The 22,837-nt window shown below is 41.0% G+C and overlaps 1 protein-coding gene across 3 annotated transcripts in view; it reads right to left on the bottom strand.

The window, feature by feature from the left end:
* TMEM45A (transmembrane protein 45A) overlaps positions 1 to 8,071 on the bottom strand; it is a 103,208-nt gene extending 95,137 nt beyond the window's left edge. For 2 of the 3 annotated variants that reach the window (XR_005128067.1, XR_005128065.2), the window contains exon 1: positions 2,683 to 3,020. The gene's annotated coding sequence lies outside the window, so the exon portion shown is untranslated. Of the gene's footprint in view, positions 1 to 2,682; positions 3,021 to 7,949 lie in introns of those variants that run through there. The other variant, XR_005128064.2, reaches the window with a different exon arrangement.
* Positions 8,072 to 22,837: the final 14,766 nt, after the last annotated feature.

Below are 22,837 nucleotides of genomic sequence, written 5' to 3' on the forward strand. Positions count from 1 at the left end.
CTGCCTCTTGTTCACTGTGTGACCTTATTCAAGCTTATTCATCTGCCTGTGTGTCTTTCTCTTAAGCTAAAAGGTACCAACCTTCACAGGGCCTCTGAGAGCCTTACATGAGCTAAGACATGGAAAGCACTCAGACCAATGAAGCCATGAATTAAGTGGTCAAAAAATATTACTCAGAGGTGTATCAGATAATCATCTGCAAGCAACAGACTGACCCAGAAATGGTGAAGAAGAAAAGATCATCCAAGGGAGAACGATCTTAGAGATCATTTTACAGCTGATAGCACAGAGGGGCAGAATGGCGCAATGTCCTGGCCAAGAGCACGCAGGTCGTCAGTAGCAGCACTGGGGCCAGACTCAGGTTCTCTCTGACACAACACAATGCCCCAGAGGAAGAAAAAGCAAGAGATCTCCAAAGTGACTCTCCACTTAGGGGCATATTACAGGTTTTATCTACTTTGATAATTATAAATTATAAAATTATAGGCGTTGGCACGTGAATAGATGATTCTTCCAGTGGGATGAGAAAGAGCCATTCTGCACACACACTTCGTAAACAGGAGTAGGGGAGGGAAGCAGCAATGACATCCATGTCAAAGAGTTTAGGGTATGACCTGTTTCTGAAAAGTAGCCTGGCAATAGCGGTAATAGCCCTGAATGTCAGACTTCTTCAGCAATGGTCCAAGACAGATGCCACAGTGTGAGTACAAAAAGTAGGGCCAGGTTCACTGCTCAGCCCTATCCACTGGGCCTACAGGGTCTGAAGGGATGTCACAGAAGCAGTCAAACTGATGGGGAGGGCATGCTAGGTAGGGTGGACATCAATCTCCAGAATGATCCAGATCATTGCAGAAATACTTCCACTATGTAACTTTACCAGTTTAGCTCACCACCCCCTACCAGTATAGCTCCCAAGTCTCTCCCTCCCTAGCAAGCTCTCTATTCCTGCCTCTCCTACCTCTCACACTTTTCCAGTGTTTCTACCCATTACCCTCACCAGATTATCCTGCATCTCAGACCACTAACACCAGGAATAGTGATACTTTTCAGCCTCAGTGCTTCTGCCCATATTTTCCTTTCCTCCTAGAAGGCTTGCTACCTGCTGTGCTAGGATGCCCTTCTCCTTTTTGTCAAAATCCTTTCCCCAAAATGCCAATCTGCCCATGAAGTCATCCTACAATAAAAAGTCCTCTTTCCATTCTCTGCACTCCCAGAATCTTACAGACCTATGTTAGGCACTTGATAAATCCTACCTCACTTCCCTCTCAAGAACCTCTTTCCTTATACAGTATAGTGCCTAACGGTGATCAGCACCCAGGAAACACCAGTTGCTTGTGCAGAGGACAGATGGCAGCTGGGGGAATTGACAGGCAGCAAGGAAAGCTGGGAAGGAAGGCAATAAAGAGTGATTATGACAACAGAAACTGACTACATGCGAGATCTGTTTTAAGGGTTCATGTTAACTCAGTCTTCAACTCCATAAGAAAGGGATAATCTCTGTAATCTCCACATTACAGAGAAGGAAACTGAGTCACAGATGTGCTGAGTAATCTGCCCAAGATTAACTATGAAGTTGTGAATTGAACCAGCCAGCTGACTCTTTATACTGTTTCTCCGCCACACTGCTCCTTCTAACGCTGCATCCCTGAAAACCACTTCAACTGTTCCACCCACTGTATACACTGCCTTTCTGAAACAAAAACACACTTTGCAACTTGCAATTATGACACCAAATTCTCACCTACTGCTTTCTGAGCCAGAAATTAAAGATCAATTCTAGGCAGATCTGCCATGACAGTAATTTACATACGACAAAATCTCAAATCCAAAACATTAATTACACAGAGAGAATTATAGATATTTTCAAAGTGCTGAATCCTGGTCACTAGACCACTAAGGAGCTGAATTATAGATATTTTAAATGGAATGGGCGTCAGGCCATTCATCTAGTTTTAAAGTTTGCCATCATTTTCATTTCTAAATCTGGAAATATATACGAGAATTCTCTGTAAGCATAAACATCTAACAATCAATGAGATACTCTTTTGACAGAATTATGGGATTAACATACAATTACATGGTAATTGATGTACACAGTGTTCTGTCAGATGTTTAACTCATCTTTTAACAATCATAAAGAAATTTAGATCTCCCACAGTGGATAGAAGATCAAAAAAGTCATAACTGGATTACAACTATATTTAGATGTAAGTAAAATAACACTTCTCTGTATAACTCAGGTATAATCTACTATTAAACATCCTAGTAACAGATGGAAAATTTTGTTAATTCTTAATAAGCCAGATAATCTTAACTATTTTCTACCAAAACAGACAGTTAAGTGGGGGGTGGATAAAGATTTTGGCTTTACAAATGTGTATTCTCTTCTCCCAGAAAGAAAATAGAAAATAAATTTAGCAGGAGGTTCAACTTTGAAGTTAAGAAAACTTGTAACCGGATAGCAACTACATTTCTGTTCCCAGGAAAATTAAAAATAGCACGCACGACAAAAAAATACAAATGTTAGTAAAGGAGAAGAAAAGTAAGCCTAGGATCTGTGCAATTTGTGATCGCAAGCGATGTCATGCCCCCTTGATGAGAAGACTAGTGAGGAAGCAAAAAAGACTCAGGCCAGAAATCACAGAGGGAGAAATACGGTATCAGCACGTATTCGAAACTTACCCAACTCCTTCTGTTTACTCAACACTTTATTTTCCCCACTTTGCCAGTTTTAAATCAGACAGCGGCTGGGCTTTTGTTGTTGCTGTTTTTGTTCTTTTGATCCCACAGCCCCATGAAAATTAAACTGTGTTGGATGGGATCTGGCCCCGTCTTGCATTAAGGAGGGGGAAGTTTTAAACTTGGATCCCTAGTCGCTTCTTTGGGAAAACGAATAAATACTAAGTGGCCAGGAGAGGACGTGGAGGACGTGCTCCACTGACGTCGGGCCGCGAAGGGGCTGCACCGTTCCTCGGCGCAGCTGTCCAGATGTGCCTCATCTGGTTCCCCCGCGGGGCAGGCGCCTCTGCGGCCGCGGCAAACCCACCCTCCGGCTCATTGGCGGTCGCGGCTCCGCGCTGGCCGAGCATTGACCGCCCGGCCCGCCACTCCCGCCGCCGCGGCCCGCCCCCGCCCCCCGGCTCGCTGCATCCTCGGAAGGAACCTGGAAGTGAAGCCAGAGCTGATGTGGCACCCGGCGGCCGCGGCGGCGGGCCTGGGAGGGGCCCTGGGCCGAGTTTGGGGGTGGGGGGTGGTCGCTGGGCACATAAGGCTTGTCCTTTTCCGGGACCCGTTACACCCATCCTCTTAGGCAGTTAGGTTGGTTCCTTTAAACAGCATGATTTTAATCTCTTCTTGGGATGAAATTAAGGCACGACCCGCGTTTACCAGCGTCTCCCGCATTTCCGAGGGGCTCCGGATCCCCACGCCCCCCAAAAGCCGAGAGGCCACGCCTCAGGACTCCTCTTTACCCGCTTTCTGCAGGGAGGAAATCGTAGAATTGAAGAGTCCCCTCTTGGGAGGCAGTGTTCTTTTATTGGAACAGAAAAACCTTAATGAACTTTTCATTGAGGTCTTTATTAACCATAAATGTGGTTATTTCTGAGAAGCCCAATTACTGGAGTGTTTGGAAGACGAGGCTGGTTTGGGGGTTTTCTTGTTGGGTGGTGAGAGTTGTAGGAAAACGCGAAATGTTGTTTGGTTCTGTGAAAAATTCAGACAAAGTTGCACCAAACAATGCTTTAAATCTGGGTGGTCTTTGTCGGATTGACCTGTTGGATGACTAGTTGATGTGGGGGGAGGAGAGAGGCTGCAAATCATTTGCCATAATGTTTGAAAATGTTGACAGAAACATTGAAATATTAAAACAGCAAGAGCTACACTCATGGGACAGACCCAATGAAAGGTGCCAGCCCAGTACTGAGCAACTTTGCCTGCATTATCCTGTAATTCTTACAACCACCTTATGAAGTAGAGCTCATAACTATTTCCATTTTCACATGAACCTACCAAGATGTAGACAAACTCATTCCCGCATGCCACAGAGGTCTCCAGGATATGTTTGCAGTCCTGCATGATGGATACAGAAACTTTCCTGCCCTTTGCCAGGAATATGTGGGTCAGAATTTATCATGCGTGCCTCTACCTTCTGATGACCCAAGTTTTCACCAATAGTTGATGTTCTAATGGTTGGCGTGTCCATTATCTATTGCTATGTAATAGATTGCCACAAATTGAGTAGCTTGAAACACCACACATTTGTTATTGCAGTTTCTGAGGGTCAGAAGTCTGGGTGTGGCTAATCTGGATTCTCTGTTCAATCTCACAAAGCTGCAATTAAGGTGCCAGCCGGGATGCATTGTCACCTGGAGGAAATGAGATTTGAGCAGTGGTCAGGAGATCTGCTTCCAGACTGCTCCCTCAGGTGTGGGCAGAGTTAATTTCTGTGCAGTTGTAGGGCTGAGTCCCCAGTTTCTTCCTGGATATCAGCTAGTAACTGCCCCTCCCTCCTAGAGTCTCCTCTCAAGCTCCCACAGTTCCTAAAAGGTAGGAGGCAGAGTCCATGTGACACAGTTGGCTATTTACATCTGATTGCAACATTATCACACCTCCATAAGCTCTCAAAAAATTCGAGGCCATACTAAGTAAACTGGGAGCATGTGATGGAATTCACATCATTCAGTCTCTCTGGCAGTCAAGGAAACCTATAACCATGTAAAGAAGAAAAATCACACAAACATATCAATCAATATAGAAGAAGCATTTGACAAAATTCAGCACCTTAAAATGCTTAGAAAAATAGAAATAGAGTGAAGCTTCTACTATTAGATAAAGACCATCTAGAAAAAAAAAATGCAGCTGACATTACACTCAATGAGAGATGCTGGATGCTTTCCATAACACTTGATGAGTCTATTTATAAAACATCCTTGCAATGACAAAAGTATAGAAATGGAGAACAGCTTAGTGGTTGCCAGAAGTTAAGGAAGGAGTAATGACTGTGGCTTTAAAATGGTAGCATAAGGAATTATTTAGTAATATAAGTATTCTGTAGTTTACCCATATCCATGAGATATTATGCTATAATTGTGCAAAATGTTACCATTAGGGAAAACTGCTTAAAAGGCACATGATATGTCTCTGTATTATTTCTTACAACTGTGTGTGTGTTTGTGTGTGTGTGCAATTATCTCACATACAAAGTTTAATTAAAAAAATATTTCTGATTCTATCTTCCTCACCTTCTCCTGACCCACACAACTTGGTAAAGCAGTGTGGCACTGAATACAGCTCTGTCCAGAAATGGACAGTTACTTTTTGAATAATGTTCTGGATAAAAGGAATGGAGGACTACACAGCAGCATTTTGAAAATTTGCCCTGACCACTCTTGGTTATTATATGGCGTTCTATTTGTCTTAATGGCAACACAGAGACAGCTGGGTTGGCAAATGCTCCAAGTGGCAGACTGGTCAAGAGGAGGCCTAATCGATTCAAATTTAACTCTTTTTCAGTCACTTGCATTCTTGTTGCATGGACATGGTCCTAGATCATAAGAATAATAACCACTTGGTTGAGTATACTGCTCATCAAGTCCTCCTACAGTAGCCCATGAAGGTCCAAGTGGGAGCATAAAGAATCTCTCTGTATTTTATAAAAAATGTGCCTGCCCCTCTTGCACCTGTAGTGCAAGGTGTGAATAGGGCATGATGAGAAAAGAGACAAAGCTGCAGTTACTGGAATGGACACAAGTGATTTGCAGAAACAAAGGGAGCACAACAACCATAGCACCTGAGAACACTATAAGCCCTGGGTCAGACAGGGGAGACATTAATCATACTTCATCTCTCAGAGCTGCTCCTGGAGCCTTTTTCTCCCAGGAAAATGCCTTGATGCAACTCTCCCAAACTGTTGCAAGATCTTAAACGACACTGTGACTCTGCCATCCCCATCAGACAGCTCTGACCACAATTCGCTAGCCATTCCCCTTAAACAAAAAGTTTATTGAAAAAAAGCAAAGGCTAACTCTAGCTCTTATACCTCTCCTACAGAACATACCTCACTACCTCTGAATGTTTGCTTCCCATTCTCCAACATCCCATGGGACAAAGAAATTCCATTCAGTTAGTAGAACGGACAGGGCATGAGTCCTATTCCTACAATGGAAGCCATCCAATTAAAAAAGATGATGCAGAATTCAATTCTTACTCTAGCTGAAGTGATCAATGATACCATCTTGGTCCTCAAAGACATTCAGGTCAGTTTTAACTCAGTAGTCAGAATTGTTAGGGATGATAGACTACTTAAAACCAAGGCAGAATCTGTGCAATTACGAATACAACATGCTGAATCTAAACTAATGCCTTGGGTCAACTGGAAAGTTCAACACTTAAAGAAAAAGCCTCTTAGTTTTCTGAGATAGACCCTGATGATTTCTGAGAGTTGTTCAACTGATTAAATCCAGAACCTTTGGTGAGGAAGCAGGTTTGAGAGCAAGGCAGGAATCCATCCTGCTATTTGGAGTCATGTTGATTGTAGTCTTAATTAAATGCTGTCTGATACAAATTAATCAGATTTGGTCTCAGCCCCTGTTGGTGAAATTGATCAGCCCCCTTAATTGATGGAGTGGCATATTCATGTTAAAATATGCTAGGTGAAAATTGTTTAGAAACAAAAGATGTACATTGTTTGGAAGACAATTCTCCATGGGTATCTCAGGTTTCTGCATGTCTTAAGAGCAGAGACTGACTGTTTTTTCCAGACTATCTTGTCAAGAATGTTTATAAAAGGGCCTCCCTGGTGGCGCAAGCAGTTGAGCGCAGAGCTGAGAAGCTGTCCACAGCCTCTGCAGTGCTAGTTCTGGCCCCACTGGCTACAGAGATACCCACCTCTCCGGTCTCGCCTGCTGCTCCCCTCAGCAGTGTATTTCAGTCAGTCTACCTGTTCTGTTCTCCGCTCTGTCTCTGGTGAATCCTCTCACCCTCCCCCACATCTGACCTGTACCCCGGTTCTTGTGTAAATAAATCAATCTTTTTTTAAAAAAAGAATGTTTATAAAGAGTAAACACCCTTGGAAAATAGATACAATGTCTCCTTCTAGAGCAAAGGGAATTTTTGTTTAATGATAGATATAATGTCTCTGCCCAGGGCAGAGATTGGAAAGATTGCTTATGGCCCATTATAAAGTACTAGGGTTTTCTAAGCTCAAGAACCCACCATATATAGTCAGGTATCAACTGATTTTCCTCCTGTAGGATTTTGGGTTTTGGGAGCAAGCTCAAGAAAGGATACTCTGGATATTGTTGTTACTTTAAGAAATACACTATCCTTTGTCTGTCACCCAAGAGTTCCATGTCCAATGGAGATCTCTTTAAACATTGCCATTAAGGCCCTCTCGCTTTCATGGTCTGAATTGAGTTTACAGTTGTCTGAACCAAACCTTCATTCTCTTCTTTGAGGCTTTCAAGGCAATTAACAAAAGTCCATCAACTCTATAATTCTTATAATCTATTCCACTGATATTTTCCAAATGCTAGCCCTATTGCATAATTCAGTTTCTTATTCCACCAACACCTCACCCAATGCATGAAACAAGAAAATATGAGTAATTGTGAGCATGCCAGATATTATCACTCCCCTTCCATCAACAAGAAAAACTGTTGTCATCTCAACAGTAAGTGAACCAGTTCTAGAGGTTCATCCTAATTCAGTTTTCTAGTACCATTTCTAGTAACATGTGGTAGTTTTGGTTCCCAACAAAAAGATATCAGACCCTGGTGTAAGAACTGGTATGCACAGTTTACTTGCTAGGTGATCCTAGGATACAGGAGTGAGGGAGCAAGACTATAGAAAGGAATAATGTCATAGGGCATGTTACCAAGGTCATCAATGTGGCCAACAGGGACTAGCACACACAGGGACCATCCCAGAATCCTACAGAATGTGTCTCATACCTGTCATCCTGGATGGGGGCTGGAGCACTTATCCACCAGCAGCTGACTCTACACGTTGAGAGTTGCCTTGAGAGCATTCACTCCCCTGCTCTTCCAGACTATACTTGGTCTCTTGGTATTGCAGAGGTCTCTGGAGCCCAAAATGAAAAAAAAAAAATCCATGTTGGATGTTTGATATGAATGTTTGATATGATGTGTTGCTCACCTAAGACAAGACGATGCTCGCAAGAAAGGGTCTACTACATTGCAAGCAGAAATCTCAAGTAGGCTGAGAAGACACCACACAGGTCCCAGAGACATCAGATACAACTACCAAGATAATAGATGGGAGAAATGGAATAGTAGACAATATTATATTTAAAAGATGCCAATAAAGAAGAGAAAAAAGAACATAGAAGCAATGGGACAAGTAGAAAGCACTAGTGATATGGTGGATTTAAACAACAACATATCAGTAATGGTATTAAATATAAATAAACCAAACACTCCAAATAAAAGATTGATTGTCAAAGTAGAGAAAACACTCACATAGAAAAGCACATCTACAACTACGTGCTGCTTACCAAAAACAAACAAAAAAAATTTAAATAAATACCATATGAACACTAACCAAAAGAAAGTTAATGTAGCTATATTTTTTGAGATATAATTGATATATATAATATAGTGAATTTTATATTCATATGTATTATGAAATGGATACAGGGCAGCGAGGGGCACTAAAACTAGCCAAGGACACTGCCCAAATAGTTTGCTGGTCATTGAGCTCTTCACCCGTGTGCACAATTGCCAGAGTACTCAGGTTCAGAGAACAATAGTAATAGGATTTACTTAACAAACAAGGAAAAACAAAGAGTAGTAAGGCCACAAATGGCTGTTTTCCTCACCCAAAGCAGGATCCAGTGTTTTAAAGTCCTAAACACAAAGGCTCCCGAGATGACATCTTCCCGCCACTGAGGGCCTGGAGCTGGTGGCAGCCAGACCACAGGCCAGGATCCAACTCACGAAGACAGCCTAAGACGCCACAGGAGATGCCCACCAGAGCTGCTGAGATGCCCCAGCCCAGACAAGCAACACTGAAAACAGCAGCTGCACGGCCAAAAGACCTGATAAACAGCCACAATCACGCACCTCAGCGAGACACTCGCTCAGGCTCTTTGCCTTCCCTGCCAGGCTGTAACAGCCCCTAAACCAGAAACAGTTTCAGTCGCTTGGCTACTTGCAAAGCCTCCAAATTTTCCTCTCTGAGGTTGGCTGCTGGAAGCCTCTCCACGTTCTTCAGAGGCCCACAATAGCCTTCGGGAAGATCGACATGGTGGGGAGAAATTGCTGACCCCTCAATTGCCGAAAATCTGAAAGCGCTGAAATCCCAACCGCTGAATGCCGAGGGCTGCTTCTGCAGTCCCTTATATTTCTTATCAGAGTCTCTACCCTAAATGCAATACTTTGTCTGCATTTTCCTTGGGGCTATCTATCCTCACCAGCATCCCAGGTGCATCCAGGGGATGCACCTATAACAGTCTTTGGCTTCAGCCACCGGTTACAAAATGGCTGACCCTGGAATGGCTGAAGATCCGAAAACACTGAGATCCTGAAGGCTGATCTGCAGTCCCTCTTATTTCTTTTTTTGATAAAAGATTTATTTATTTATGCATACAAGTGCTGGGGTGTAGGCCAGAGGTGCTGGGAGGGTGAGAGTATTCACCAGAGTCATAGCGGGGAACAAGACAGGTGGATTTACTGAAATACGCTAAGGGGAGCAGCGGGTGAGACAGAAGAGGTCTGCTGTGGCCGTATGTGGGTTAGCTCCCTGACTAGGGATGAAACTCAGGCTGTCAAGGTGATAGTGCTGAGACTTAACCCTTTGTGCCACCAGGGAGGCCCCCCTTTTATTTCTTATCATTGTCTCCAGCCCCATGGATACTTCATTTGTATTTTTCCTGGGGTTATTCATCCTCACCAGCACCCCCCTTCCAGGGGTGCCACAGTCTTTGGCTTTAGCCCCTGGTTACAAAATGATCCCACAATAAATCTATTAATAGTTATCTCTTCCATCACCATATAAAGTTTAAAAAATTGTTCTTGTAATGAGAACTTTTAAGATATACTCAGCAACTTTCAAATATGCAATGTAGTGCTAGTAACTATAGTAACAATGCTGTACATTACATCCTCATGATTTATTTATTTTATAACTAGAAGTTTGTACCTTTTGACCCCTTTGACCATTACATTACTCCCAAATAAAACAGGCTTTACTGCCAAATCATTAATAGGATTAGATATATTAGTGATAAAAATGTATTACACCAGGAAGATACAATGATTCTGTTACATATACCCAATAATGTAATCTCTAACGATACAAACCAAAAACTGGCAGAACTATATGTACAGAGAGACAAATCCACAGTCATATGGGATATCTTAGTAACCTTTATTTGCGACTGATCAAACAAATACATAATACATAACTTTTTGAAAGTGTTATAAACTAAACATACAATTAACAAATGTGCCGTGTGGGTTTGCTCCCAGGCCAGGGATCAAATTCTCACTGCTACCAATAGCTTCATAGTGCTGAGACTTAACCCATTGTACCACTAGGGAGGCCCTGTCACCTTTCTTTATTCTCCTTCAAGCTGAAACAATTCTTCAGTCTTTCTTGTTTTTTGTGACCTAGACATTTTGGGAGCACACAGTTGAGTTACCTTGTAGAGCTTCCCTCAGCTGGGCTTTGCAGGATGTCTCATGATTTATGCATTTTGGCAGCAATACCACAGTGCTTTCCTCAGTGCATCACATCAGAAAGCAGACAATGGTGATTTGTCCCATGACTGGTGATGTTAATTTTATCCCTTGTTAAGCTGATGTCTGCCATGTTGTGTACTATAAAGTTAATTATACATATTCCTTAAAGGATGTAAAGCTTTTTCCAAAAATAAATATGAAAAAAAAAATGCCTAAGAAAGAAAACTGGAACAAAATGCCAAAATATTAACCACATTTATGTCAAGTACTTGGGTTTTGGGTGATTTTTATCAGCTTTTTTGTTTGTCTTCCAGTTTTTTGGTAATTAACATGTAGTTTATAAAACTTTGAAAGTAATGGTATTTTAAAATAAAAATAGTGGAACAGATCAACGAAACAGAATAAAAATTGATGTTTGACAATGGTGCAAAAAATGGAGAAAGGGGCCTCCCTGGGGGCACAAGGGGTTGAGTCTCAGCACTATCAAGCCAGTAGTGTATTTCAGTAAATCTGACTGTTCTGCTCCCCACTCTGGTGGATCCTCTCACTCCCTGCAGCTCAGGCCTGCACCCCAGCTCTTGTGTGTATAAATCAATAAAATAAATCTTTAAAAAAATTAAGATTTTTGTTCTTTAAAAAACACTATTAGAAGATGAAAAAAAAAGAGGGGGCGGAGCAACATGGCGGCGAGGAGACGCTGCGAGTAAGATCTCCCATTAAAAAAAGTTAATAGGGAGGAAAAGCGGCAGGTCCCAGTGAAAACCGGGACACGGAAGATAAACGGGTGACGCCAGCAAACTGCCCGAAGAAGAAAGTGGCCATAAAAGAGGACTAGAAGGGAGGGAAGCGCAGAACCCTGCTCCCCTCCCCCGCCCACAGAGGCGGCACTCTCCGACCCGCAGAGAGGAGGGAAACAACAAACCAAAACGACCAACAAGAACAAACGACGCAGCAAGCGGGACTGTGAGTGGAAAGGAACTATTGCAGCCACCACACCCCGTGAACGGGAGCTGTGGAGAATTCTGCAGGATTCGCCAGGCGGTGAGCTCCAGGCGCCATTGAAGAGAGACCCCGCCCCCGGGGAGGAGACCAGCCCCAGCACACAGCCCCGGCCGCCCGGTAAGCCTGCACGGAAAAGCGGCTCGCTGGAAAAGCAGACGCGGATCAGGATCTGGATTGCGCGGAAAGGCAGCGCTGAGCAGAAACAGGATCGCGCGGAAAAGCAGAGCAGTTGAAAAAGCAGTGCGGTTGAAAAGCAAACGCGGATCCGGATCGGATCGCAACTGCCCAGGCTCCCGCGCCTGCGACCTAGGCTTGCGGGGAGACGCGCGGAGTCCCTCACCATGTGAGCAGGAACCAGGCGCCCAGGCACTGGAGCGGGATTCAAAAGGTGCCATTCCCGCGCCACTGAACTGGGCTACAGCCCGCGTCCTGGAACTGAGGGCTTTGGAACTGAGACTCGGGGCACAAAATTAGGGGCATGCGTTCCCCACGACGGTGGGGCACAACGCCGACACAGCACCCCAAAGCAGTTGAGGTGTACCCTACCATCCCCGCTCTGTTCCCTGTCCCACGGGGTGGATAATCAGCTCCCCAAGGGCTCTAGGAGAGATCTCTGGCGCCACCTAGCGACTTGAAACCAGCAGAGGCTCCTGAAGGAGCTAGTGGCCAGCTGGGGAGTTAGCCCACACCGGGCCCCTTCCGACCAGTAGTCTGAGCCCACAGGGGGAGCGAGCACCCACAGCCGGGGCAGACCAGGCGCGCAGAAGAGTGTGCCTGAGACTGGACGCACAGGGAGTGTGTCCCACATCACCATTTTAGAACAGGGACATTTCTTCAGTAAAGACAACCTACAGAAGGCTTCCTCAGGAGCCAGAGGTGAGCGGGGGAAGTTCGCCCACGCCAGACCCCCTCTGGCCTGCAGTCCAAGCTCAGAGGGGGAGCAGGAACCCACCGCCGGGGCAGACCAGGCGCACAGGGGAGTGTGTCCCCACATCGGCATTTTAGAACAGGGACCTTTCTCCAGTAAAGACTGCTTGAAACTGACAGATGACTCCTGGAGGAACCAGAGGGGAGCAGAGAAGCTCACCCAAGATGCCGGCCAGTCCCAACTACACAGTGTCCCAACGCATACGGCAAATTAGAAAACAGACAGTAGGGAGGAGAAGAACCACACGCAACCTAGCTACTCCCCAGGGAAAAAGCACACCACAAAAAGAAAACCAGCCCCCAGATTGCAACGACAGTAACTTGGAAGAAATTCTGAGCCTTCCAGAAAGAAAATTTAAAATTGCCGTGATTAAAAAACTGACAGAAGTCATAAAGGAAAACAATGATAAGGGAAAAATAATCAATGATCAGAAGAAAGAAATTGAGTCCCTAAAGAGGGAAGTAAAAGAAATGCAGGAGATCAAAGAATTAATGGAAGAACTAAAGAATTCTGGGAAAAGCAATGAAAGCAGAATAGATGAAATGGAAGAACGAATAAGTTCTCTTGAAGACACAGAAATAAAAAGAACCAAAACAGAAAAGGAAAGAGAAGTACGAAGGAAAAAGAACGAAGAAAGACTACGGGGACTATCTGACTCCATGAGGAAAGGAAATATAAGAGTTATAGGAATACCAGAAGGAGAGGAGAGAAAAGTAGGAACAGAGAAAATTTTCAAAGAGATAATTGAAGAGAACTTCCCAAATGTGAAGAAGGAGCTGAAAATTGATATACAAGAAGCAAGAAGAACACCAAACTTCCACGACGAAAGGAAAAATACAGCAAGACACATAATAGTAAAGCTCCCAAGAATCCAGGACAAGGAAAAAATAATGAAGCTGGCAAGAGGGAAGAAACAGATAACATTCAAAGGAAAGCCAATCAGGCTGACATCAGACTTCTCCGAAGAAACACTACAGGCAAGGAGAGAGTGGAGGGACATAGTCAACAGACTCCAAGAAAACAGATGCCAACCAAGAATACTCTATCGCGCAAAGCTCTCCTTCCTCTTTGAAGAAAGAATATGGACCTTCTCAGACAAACAGAAACTCTGGAATTTCATTACGACTAAACCCCCACTCCAAAAAATACTACAAGGAGTCCTAAAGCCAGAACCTCAGAGGGATGAATAACAATGAAAGAAGGCCAAAAAAAAAAGGTTATTAAAAGAATAAATAAATAAAATCAAAGGAAAGACAAACACAATGGCAAATACAGATGTTAACATATCAATATTAACTCTAAATGTAAATGGACTAAACTCTTCAATAAAAAGACACAGAGTTGCAGCCTGGATTAAGAAACAAAATCCAACCTTTTGCTGTCTCCAGGAAACACATTTAGCTACAAAAGATAAAAATAGGCTCAAAGTTAAAGGATGGAAAACAATCCTACAAGCAAATGGACCAAAAAAGAAAGCAAGAACAGCTATACTTATATCAGATAAAACAGATTTCAAACTCAAAAAGATAAAAAGAGACCCCAATGGTCACTACATTATGATCAAGGGGACAATACTTCAAGAAGAAATAACACTCATTAACATATACTCACCAAACGAAGGAGCACCAAAATATATCAGACAACTGTTGTCCTCTCTGAAAACAGACATCAGAGAAAACACATACGTAGTGGGAGACTTCAACACACCACTATCAACAATGGATAGATCAACAAGACAGAAAATAAGTAAAGAAACCAAAGCTCTAAATAAGGACCTAGAGCAATTGGGCTTAACAGACATCTATAGAACACTAAACCCCAAAAAAACGGAGTACACATTTTTCTCAAGTGCACACGGATCATTCTCCAGGATCGATCACATACTGGGGCACAAGACAAACATCAACAGATACACCAAGATTGAAATCATATCAACCATCTTTTCTGACCATGAAGGCATCAAACTAGAAATAAACCATAAAAAGAAGGCAAGGAACTTTCCTACCTCATGGAGATTAAAAACCACACTACTGGAAGACCACTGGACTAATGAGGAGATCAAAGAAGAAATTAAAAAATTTTTTGAATTGAACGACAAGGAGGACACCAATATCCTAAATGTATGGGATGCAGCAAAAGCAGTAATAAGAGGAAAATATATAGCAATAGAAGCTCACATCAAGAAACAAGAAAGAACTCAAAGAAACAACCTAATCTTGAAGCTCAAAGATCTAGAAAAAGAACAACAAAAAAACCCCGAAACCAGTAGAAGAAAAGAAATAATAAAAACCAAAGCAGAAATAAATGAAATTGAAACTAAAAAAACAATCCAAAAGATCAATGAAACCAAGAGCTGGTTCTTTGAAAAAATCAATAAAATAGACAAACCCCTAGCCAGGCTCACAAAGGAAAAAAGGGAGAAAGCACAAATAAACAGGATCATCAATGAAAGAGGAGAAATCACAACGGACACAGCAGAAATCAAAAGAATAATCAGTAACTACTATGAAGAGTTATATGGAAACAAGTTTAACATTCTAGAGGAGATGGACAAATTCCTACAACTCTACAATCACGCAAAGCTAGATAAAGAAGAAATAGAACACCTAAACAGACCAATTACAAGCAGCGAAATTGAAATGGTAATCAAAAACCTCCCCAAAAACAAAAGCCCAGGACCTGATGGATTTACAAATGAATTCTACCAAACATTCAGAGATGAATTAGTGCCTATCCTTCACAAACTCTTCCAGAAAATTGAGAAGGAAGGGACAATACCAAACATGTTCTATGAAGCCAACATTACACTAATACCAAAACCGAACAAGGACAACACAACAAAGGAAAACTACAGGCCAATCTCCCTAATGAACACTGATGCAAAAATCCTCAATAAAATTTTAGCTATCAGAATCCAACAATGTATCCATAAGATAATTCACCACGACCAAGTAGGATTCATTCCAGGGACACAAGGATGGTTTAACATCCGAAAATCAATCAACGTTATCCAGCACATCAACAAAAAGAAATATAAAAACCAAATGATAATATCAATAGATGCTGAGAAAGCTTTCGACAAAGTGCAACACCCATTCATGATAAAAGCCCTTGAAATTCTTGGGATACAAGGAACATACCTCAACATCATAAAGGCCATCTATGACAAGCCAACAGCCAGTATCATTCTCAATGGTGAAAAGCTGAAAGCAATTCCATTAAGATCTGGAACAAGACAAGGATGCCCACTCTCACCACTGCTTTTCAATATAATACTGGAAGTCCTAGCCAGAGCAATAAGACAAGAGAAAGACATCCAAGGAATCCAAATAGGAAAAGAAGAAGTCAAACTATCACTATTTGCAGATGATATGATATTATACATAGAGAACCCCAAAACTCCACAGAAAAACTAATTCAACTCATCAGTCAGTTCAGTAAAGTGGCAGGATACAAAATCAACACGCAAAAGTCAGTAGCCTTCCTATACACAAACAATAAATCTGAAGAAGAAGAAATCAAAAAAACCATCCCTTTTGTTATTGAAACAAAAAAAATCAAATATTTGGGAATAAATCTAACAAAAGAGGTAAAGGACCTATACAAAGAAAACTATAAAACACTGTTAAAAGAAATAGAAGAAGACACAAAGAAATGGAAAGACATCCCCTGCTCATGGATTAGAAGAATAAACATTATTAAAATGGCCATCCTTCCAAAAGCAATATACAGATTCAATGCTATTCCAATCAAAATTTCAATGTCATTCTTCAAAGAAATAGAACAATTATTGATGAAATTCATATGGAATCACAAAAAACCCCAAATAGCCAAAGCTCTCCTGAAAAAAAAAGAAGGGAATGGAGGCATCACACTCCCAGACTTCAAACTATACTACAGAGCCATAATCATCAAAACTGCATGGTATTGGAACAAGAACAGACATACAGACCAATGGAATCGAATAGAAAATCCAGAAATAAACCCACAGATTTATGGTCAACTAATCTTTGACAAAGGAGCAAAGACTATGCATTGGAGCAAAGAAAGTTTGTTCAATAAATGGTGCTGGGAAAACTGGGTCGCTACATGCAAAAGAATGAAGCTTGACCACTACCTCACACCATACACAAAAATCAACTCAAAATGGATTAAAGAACTAGACATAAGACCTGAAACCATAAAATATATAGAAGGAAATATAGGCGAAACACTACGTGATTTGCACATCAAAGACATCTTTACAGACACATCACCCAAAGCAGTGATAGTGAAGGCGAAGATAAACAGCTGGGACTACATCAAATTAAAGAGCTTCTGCACAGCAAAAGAGACAATAACAAAAACAAGGAGAAACCCCACCAACTGGGAGAACATTTTTGCACCCAACACTAATGATAAAGGACTGATCACAAAAATCTGCAAAGAGCTGACGAGACTCAACAACAACAAAGAAAATAATCCAGTCAAAAAATGGGCAAAAGAGCTAAAAAGAAACTTCTCTGAAGAGGAAATGCAAATGGCCAACAGGCATATGAAAAAATGTTCAACATCACTTGTCATCAGGGAAATGCAAATCAAAACTACCTTGAGATACCATCTTACACCAGTGAGAATGGCACATATTAAAAAAACTAGCAACAACAAATGTTGGCGAGGGTGTGGAGAAAAAGGAACTCTTCTGCACTGTTGGTGGGAGTGCAAACTGGTCCAACCACTATGGAAAGCTGTGTGGAGATTTCTGGACCTACTAAACATAGAACTTCCATATGATCCAGCAATTCCACTCCTAGGTATTTACCCAGAAGACACAGAAACATCAATTCCAAAGAGCACCTGCACCCCTATGTTTACAGCAGCACTGTTTACAATAGCTAAGCTTTGGAAACAATCCAAATGCCCAAAAATAGATGACTGGATCAAGAAGATGTGGTACATATATACCATGGAATATTACTCAGCATTCAAAAAAGATAAACACATGCAATTTGCAGCAACATGGATGGCGCTGGAAGGGATCATGCTCAGCGAAATAAGCCAAAAAAAAAAGAAAAATACCGGATGGTCTCACTCATAACAGGAATCTAGAAAACTTAAATAAGGGACCAGGAAAATGAATAACTTTAAGAAAGTGAAAATCAAAATCAACAAAAAACTATGAACCAGAGACACTTTTGGGGGGGCTGGGGCGGGAGGGGAGGGATTGGGGTCAGAATGGGGGAGCTGCAATTGTATGGGGAATATAACAATAAAATTTATTATTTAAAAAAAAATAAATAAAAGCAAGATCCCAAATGAAAAAAAAAAAAAAAAAGAAGATGAAAAAAAAACAATCGATATACTGCAAAAGAACATCTGCAAATCACATACCTGATAAGGACTTTCATTCAGAATATACAAGGAACTCTGAAAAAAAATAAACTACCCAGATTTTTTAAAAGGACAAAATATTTATATGGAATTCATCAAAAAATATATACTCATGGCAAATAAGCATCTAAAAAAGATGTTCAGTAACATTAGTCACTTGGGAAATCAAAAATTAAAACCACTAGGAAATACCACTACTTACCTATTGAATGGCTAAAACTGGTGGGTTTTAAAATATTACTACTTTGGAGAAACAGCTCTACAATTTCTTTAAAAGTTAAACATATACTGGGGCCATTATATACATTTAAAAAAAATGAAAGCATATGTCCACAAAAAGACTAATGATGTACATAACAACTTTATTTGTAGTAGTCCAAAACTTGAAACAACCCAAATTTCCCTCAAGGTAATTGGATAAATAGATTATGGTATCTCCAACCACATAATAAATACTACTCAGAAATAATCACCATGCATAAATCTCAAAATACATGGGCAAAGAAAAGAAATCAGAACAAATCATTCTGTAGGATACCATTCACACAAATTTCTAGAAAATGCAAATCTAACCTATAGTGACAGGACATAGAACAGTGGTTTTCAGGGGCAAGGTGGGAAAGTTATGGATAGAAGAAAGAAAGAGGACTGAAAAAGCTCTAAAATTGTATCAAAATTTATCATTATAAATCAGTTAATTTTTATGTATAATTAACTACAAATAAAAAAGAAAAAATGTCACATTGTGCACTTCAATTATGGAAATTTAGTATATACCCATTATACCTAGTAAAGCTGTTTTAATATGTTTTTTTTTTAAGAAAAGAATGTTGTTAAAGATATGCAAAGATATTTTATCCTACAATTATTATTTCTTCAGGATAGATTCCAATAAGGAAATTTACAGGCTCAAATAGTAACAATAGTCCTTATGTTCTTGAGACACAAAGTACTTTCAAGAAAGGTTGAACAAATATTTGCTTTTAATATCACCCTCCCAATAATATAAGAATTAATTATTTCAAAATGTTCAACATCATTCATAATCAGGGAAATGCAAATCAAAACCACAATGAGATACCATCTTATACCAGTGATACCGGAATTGTCAGACCTAGTCTCCCAGCCAGGAACGGATCCCGGCTGCAGGGCAGCGCTGAGCCCCAGCCGCTAGACCCCCACGGGTTGGTGTCTCACGAAGCCGCAGCAGGAACTTCGCAGACGCTCAGGCAAGCAAGCGAGAAGAGGCAAATTTGTTTATAGAAAGAAAAAGTGTATTGAGGAGAAAAAGAGCAGAAATAAAGTGGGACTGCCAGGCCAGGAAACCAGGCCTGGGAGGGGCAAGGAAGCCAAAGTGGAGTCGTGTCTCAGGGAATATATACTTTCTTTCCCTGATTATTCTAAAGCTCCACCAGTCTCTTTGTGATTGGTCAGTTCTCGGCTGTCTCACTTAATTTGCTACTGAGTGGGGGATCTTCACATTCCTTATCTAACAGGTCTGTCTTTCCCCATTTGTTGCATCTTTATCTTTATGGCCCAGTCCTCTGGATGGGCATCCCTGCATTGAAGTTAAACAGCTGCCCTTCAAATGTGTCCATAAATTAAACCACTCTCCATTTCTCCAATCTCTGCCTCCCTTTACCACCTGAAGGAAACCAGGACTAGCATTAACAATGTTGTCCTTGGTTCTGGGATGTTTGTTTTTCCTAGTGGAATGGGTTACTTTCCCTTGGTTGTCCTTATCTCTGAAGCCTCCCTAAATTCTTCAGAGGTCCCCTCCTGCACTGTCCCTAAAACTGCCTAATTTCTAGCTTGCCCTGTGTCTCACCAGTGAGAATGGCACATATCAAAAAAAAAAAAAAACAAAAAAAACAAACTAGCAACAACAAATGTGGCAAGGACGTGGAGAAAAAGGAACTCTCCTGCACTACTGGTGGAAATGTAAACTGGTCCACCACTATGGAAAGCAGTGTGGAGATATCTCAAACTGCTAAAAATGGAGCTTCCATATGATCCAGCAATTCCACTCCTAGGTATTTACCCAAAGGACACAAAAACATTAATTCAAAAAGACACCTGCACCATTATGTTTATTGCAGCACTATTTACAATAGGTAAGCTATGGAAACAACCCAAATGCCTCAAAATAGATGACTGGATCAGAAGATATGGTACATATACACAATGGAATATTACTCAGCAAAAGATAAACTCATGCCATTTGCAGCAAAAAGGATGGAGCTGGAAGGGATAATGCTCAGTGAAATAAGCCAGAAAGAAAAAGAAAAATACAGATGGTTTCACTTATAGGAGGAATTAGAGGATCCAAATAAGGGATCAGGAAAAAAGTTATTATAATAAAGTGAAAATCAAAAATCAACAAGCAACTATAAACCAGAGACATTCTGCAGGGGTGAGAAGGGAGTAGGATCAAAACGGGTGGGAATAGCACAAGGAATTATGGTGATGGTACAAGGGTGAATTGGTGGTGGGACTTTCACAGGAACTATAACTGAGATGAGAAAGTATACATTGTAAAAAAAAAAAAAAAGAACGATGTAAAAAATAAATAAAAAATAAATTTATTTTAAAAAAGAATTTTTTCAAACACTTTCTATTTTAATGTTTTTAAAAGGTCTCATTTTCATTCATTATGACTAAGCACATCTTATTTGAAACAAAAAATTGACAAACTAGAGAGGTACGTGTGAGGGTATGTAGGGTGATGGGGTAGTGGGACTTAGGCAGGCTCTTTGAGGAATGATGGCCAGCAAAGGAATGTATGCCTGAGGGAATCTCCTGAGGGACCTGAAGGGTGGAGAAAGGCCTCAGCCTCAGCACTCTCCTCTAGGAAATAGCAATATCAACCATAATCATATCAATGTAAAAGCCAACCCCCCACCCCCTTCATCCCCAGCCCTGCAAGTCAACACTGGACAGACCAGTCAGGTCCATTGCGGGGGCAGTGCCTAGCTCAGTACAAGTTTGAATGAGGCAGGTTTGAATTAAGTGATCTCTATAAGGCCTTTGATTTTGTTTCTCTCATTTCCCCTCCTTTGCACTTTTTGTTTCTGCACTTCCCTGCACTATGTTTGCAAATTGAAGGGTTAATAAGAACACAGTGAGCAACCTTTGAACATGCATTAAGTAATCATAGGTGATGCGTGTATTTCAGAGATGAGAAGAGAGATTCCTGGGGAAGTACTTGTTTGACTCCTTAATCATGTTAAAATGTCCTATGAACAGCGCAACATTATTATTACCTCTTAATGAATGGCTATTCAGTACCCAAATGGAAAATGTAAACAAACCCAACAGTCATTACTAAGATTTCATTTGTTTGCACTTAACCCTCCCTTCACCAAAACACTGGCAGGCAAATTGACACAACAGTGATGAAAGCATGTGCTCTCAAGAAAAATGGTTAGCACACAGAACCCAAGGGAGAAGAAAGGGAAGGAAATAGAAGAATTTGAAACAGTGTCTACTTTATCAAAGCTTGAAAACCAACCAGATGGGGTGTTTGATACCACACTAAAAGATTTTGATTTTATTCTGCTAATATTGAGGAAGTTATTGTAGATTATTTTGTTTACTTCCTAAGTGGAATGTAAGCACCCACCTGAAAGACAGGTGCTTTTCTTTGCTTTTCTCACTGTTGGATCCCCAGCACACAGCAGGCAATCAAAATCTTAGTTGAATGTACAAAGGAATCCAGTAAGCAGGGGAGAGATTGGCATTTCATGAACCAAAGGCAGAGCCCATTTCTGCAAGTTATGCCTAGGCCCTAGAATCTTAGACATTCAAGAGCTGCTGGTCAGACATGCATACACAAAATGGTGTAAAGAAGCTGGGTAAAATGGATTGGTTTCATAGTTCACAGCTGGGGTTTGTTTGCTTAGAAATAATTGATATTGAACATTATATTAGTTTCAGGGCTATGACATGATGATTGACTATTTGTGTATACATATGAAATGATCACCACAATAAGTCTAGTTAACATCCATCACCATAAATAGCTACAAATTGTTTGTGATGAGAACTTTTAAGATCTACACTCTCGGAGCTTTCAAATATATACACAGTATTAACGATAGTCACCATGCTGTATCTTTCATCCCCTGAATTTATTTATTTTATAAATGGAAATTTGTGCCTTCAGAACATCTTCACCACCACCACCCCCACTCTCTGCCTCTGGCAACCACTAAACTGTTTAAAATTTACAATTGTAACAAATTTGAATAGTCTGTCCAGTATTTTAAACCCTCTTTCTACTTTCATGCCCTATGGAAAAAATCAATTTGTCATCTTCCCCATGTGACATCAGAAAGTCATAAAAATTCGCCAACATTGAATTTTTTTAATTTGATAAGAAATGCAGCAATTCTCTCTCTCCTTTCCCTTTGAAAGTAATGGTAGTGATTTTGTCCTTGACCAAACGCCGAAACTCCGGAGTCCGGCGTTATCCTTCCAAATGCCGGCTCAAGTCTGCCGCCTAGAGTAGAGTCACCAGAATGCCTGGAAGGTAATGCCTGCATTACCTTCATAATTCTGACACTGGGGTTTTGGGAGGATTGTCACTTCCTACTTTCTGCATTTCTGCATTATTTGAAAGCATGTCAGATATTGCTTTTATAAGTTAAAAAGTGTCCATTTTAGGGGGAAATATTAACTACAAATACAATTTTTTATTCCAAGAGAGTAGCATTTAACAGTGTCTTATCTAAACTAGGCAGAAATAATTGAAATTTTAGGATCTCTGTTGTTTAGAGTTGTACCCTCAAGCTATATATATTGATCCACTACTATGTTATAGGCTCTTATTAGGTTT

The sequence above is a fragment of the Talpa occidentalis genome, unplaced genomic scaffold, assembly GCF_014898055.3.
Source record: "Talpa occidentalis isolate TD23 unplaced genomic scaffold, MPIMG_talOcc4v2.1 talOcc4.4, whole genome shotgun sequence".
Classification (NCBI taxonomy): domain Eukaryota; kingdom Metazoa; phylum Chordata; class Mammalia; order Eulipotyphla; family Talpidae; genus Talpa; species Talpa occidentalis.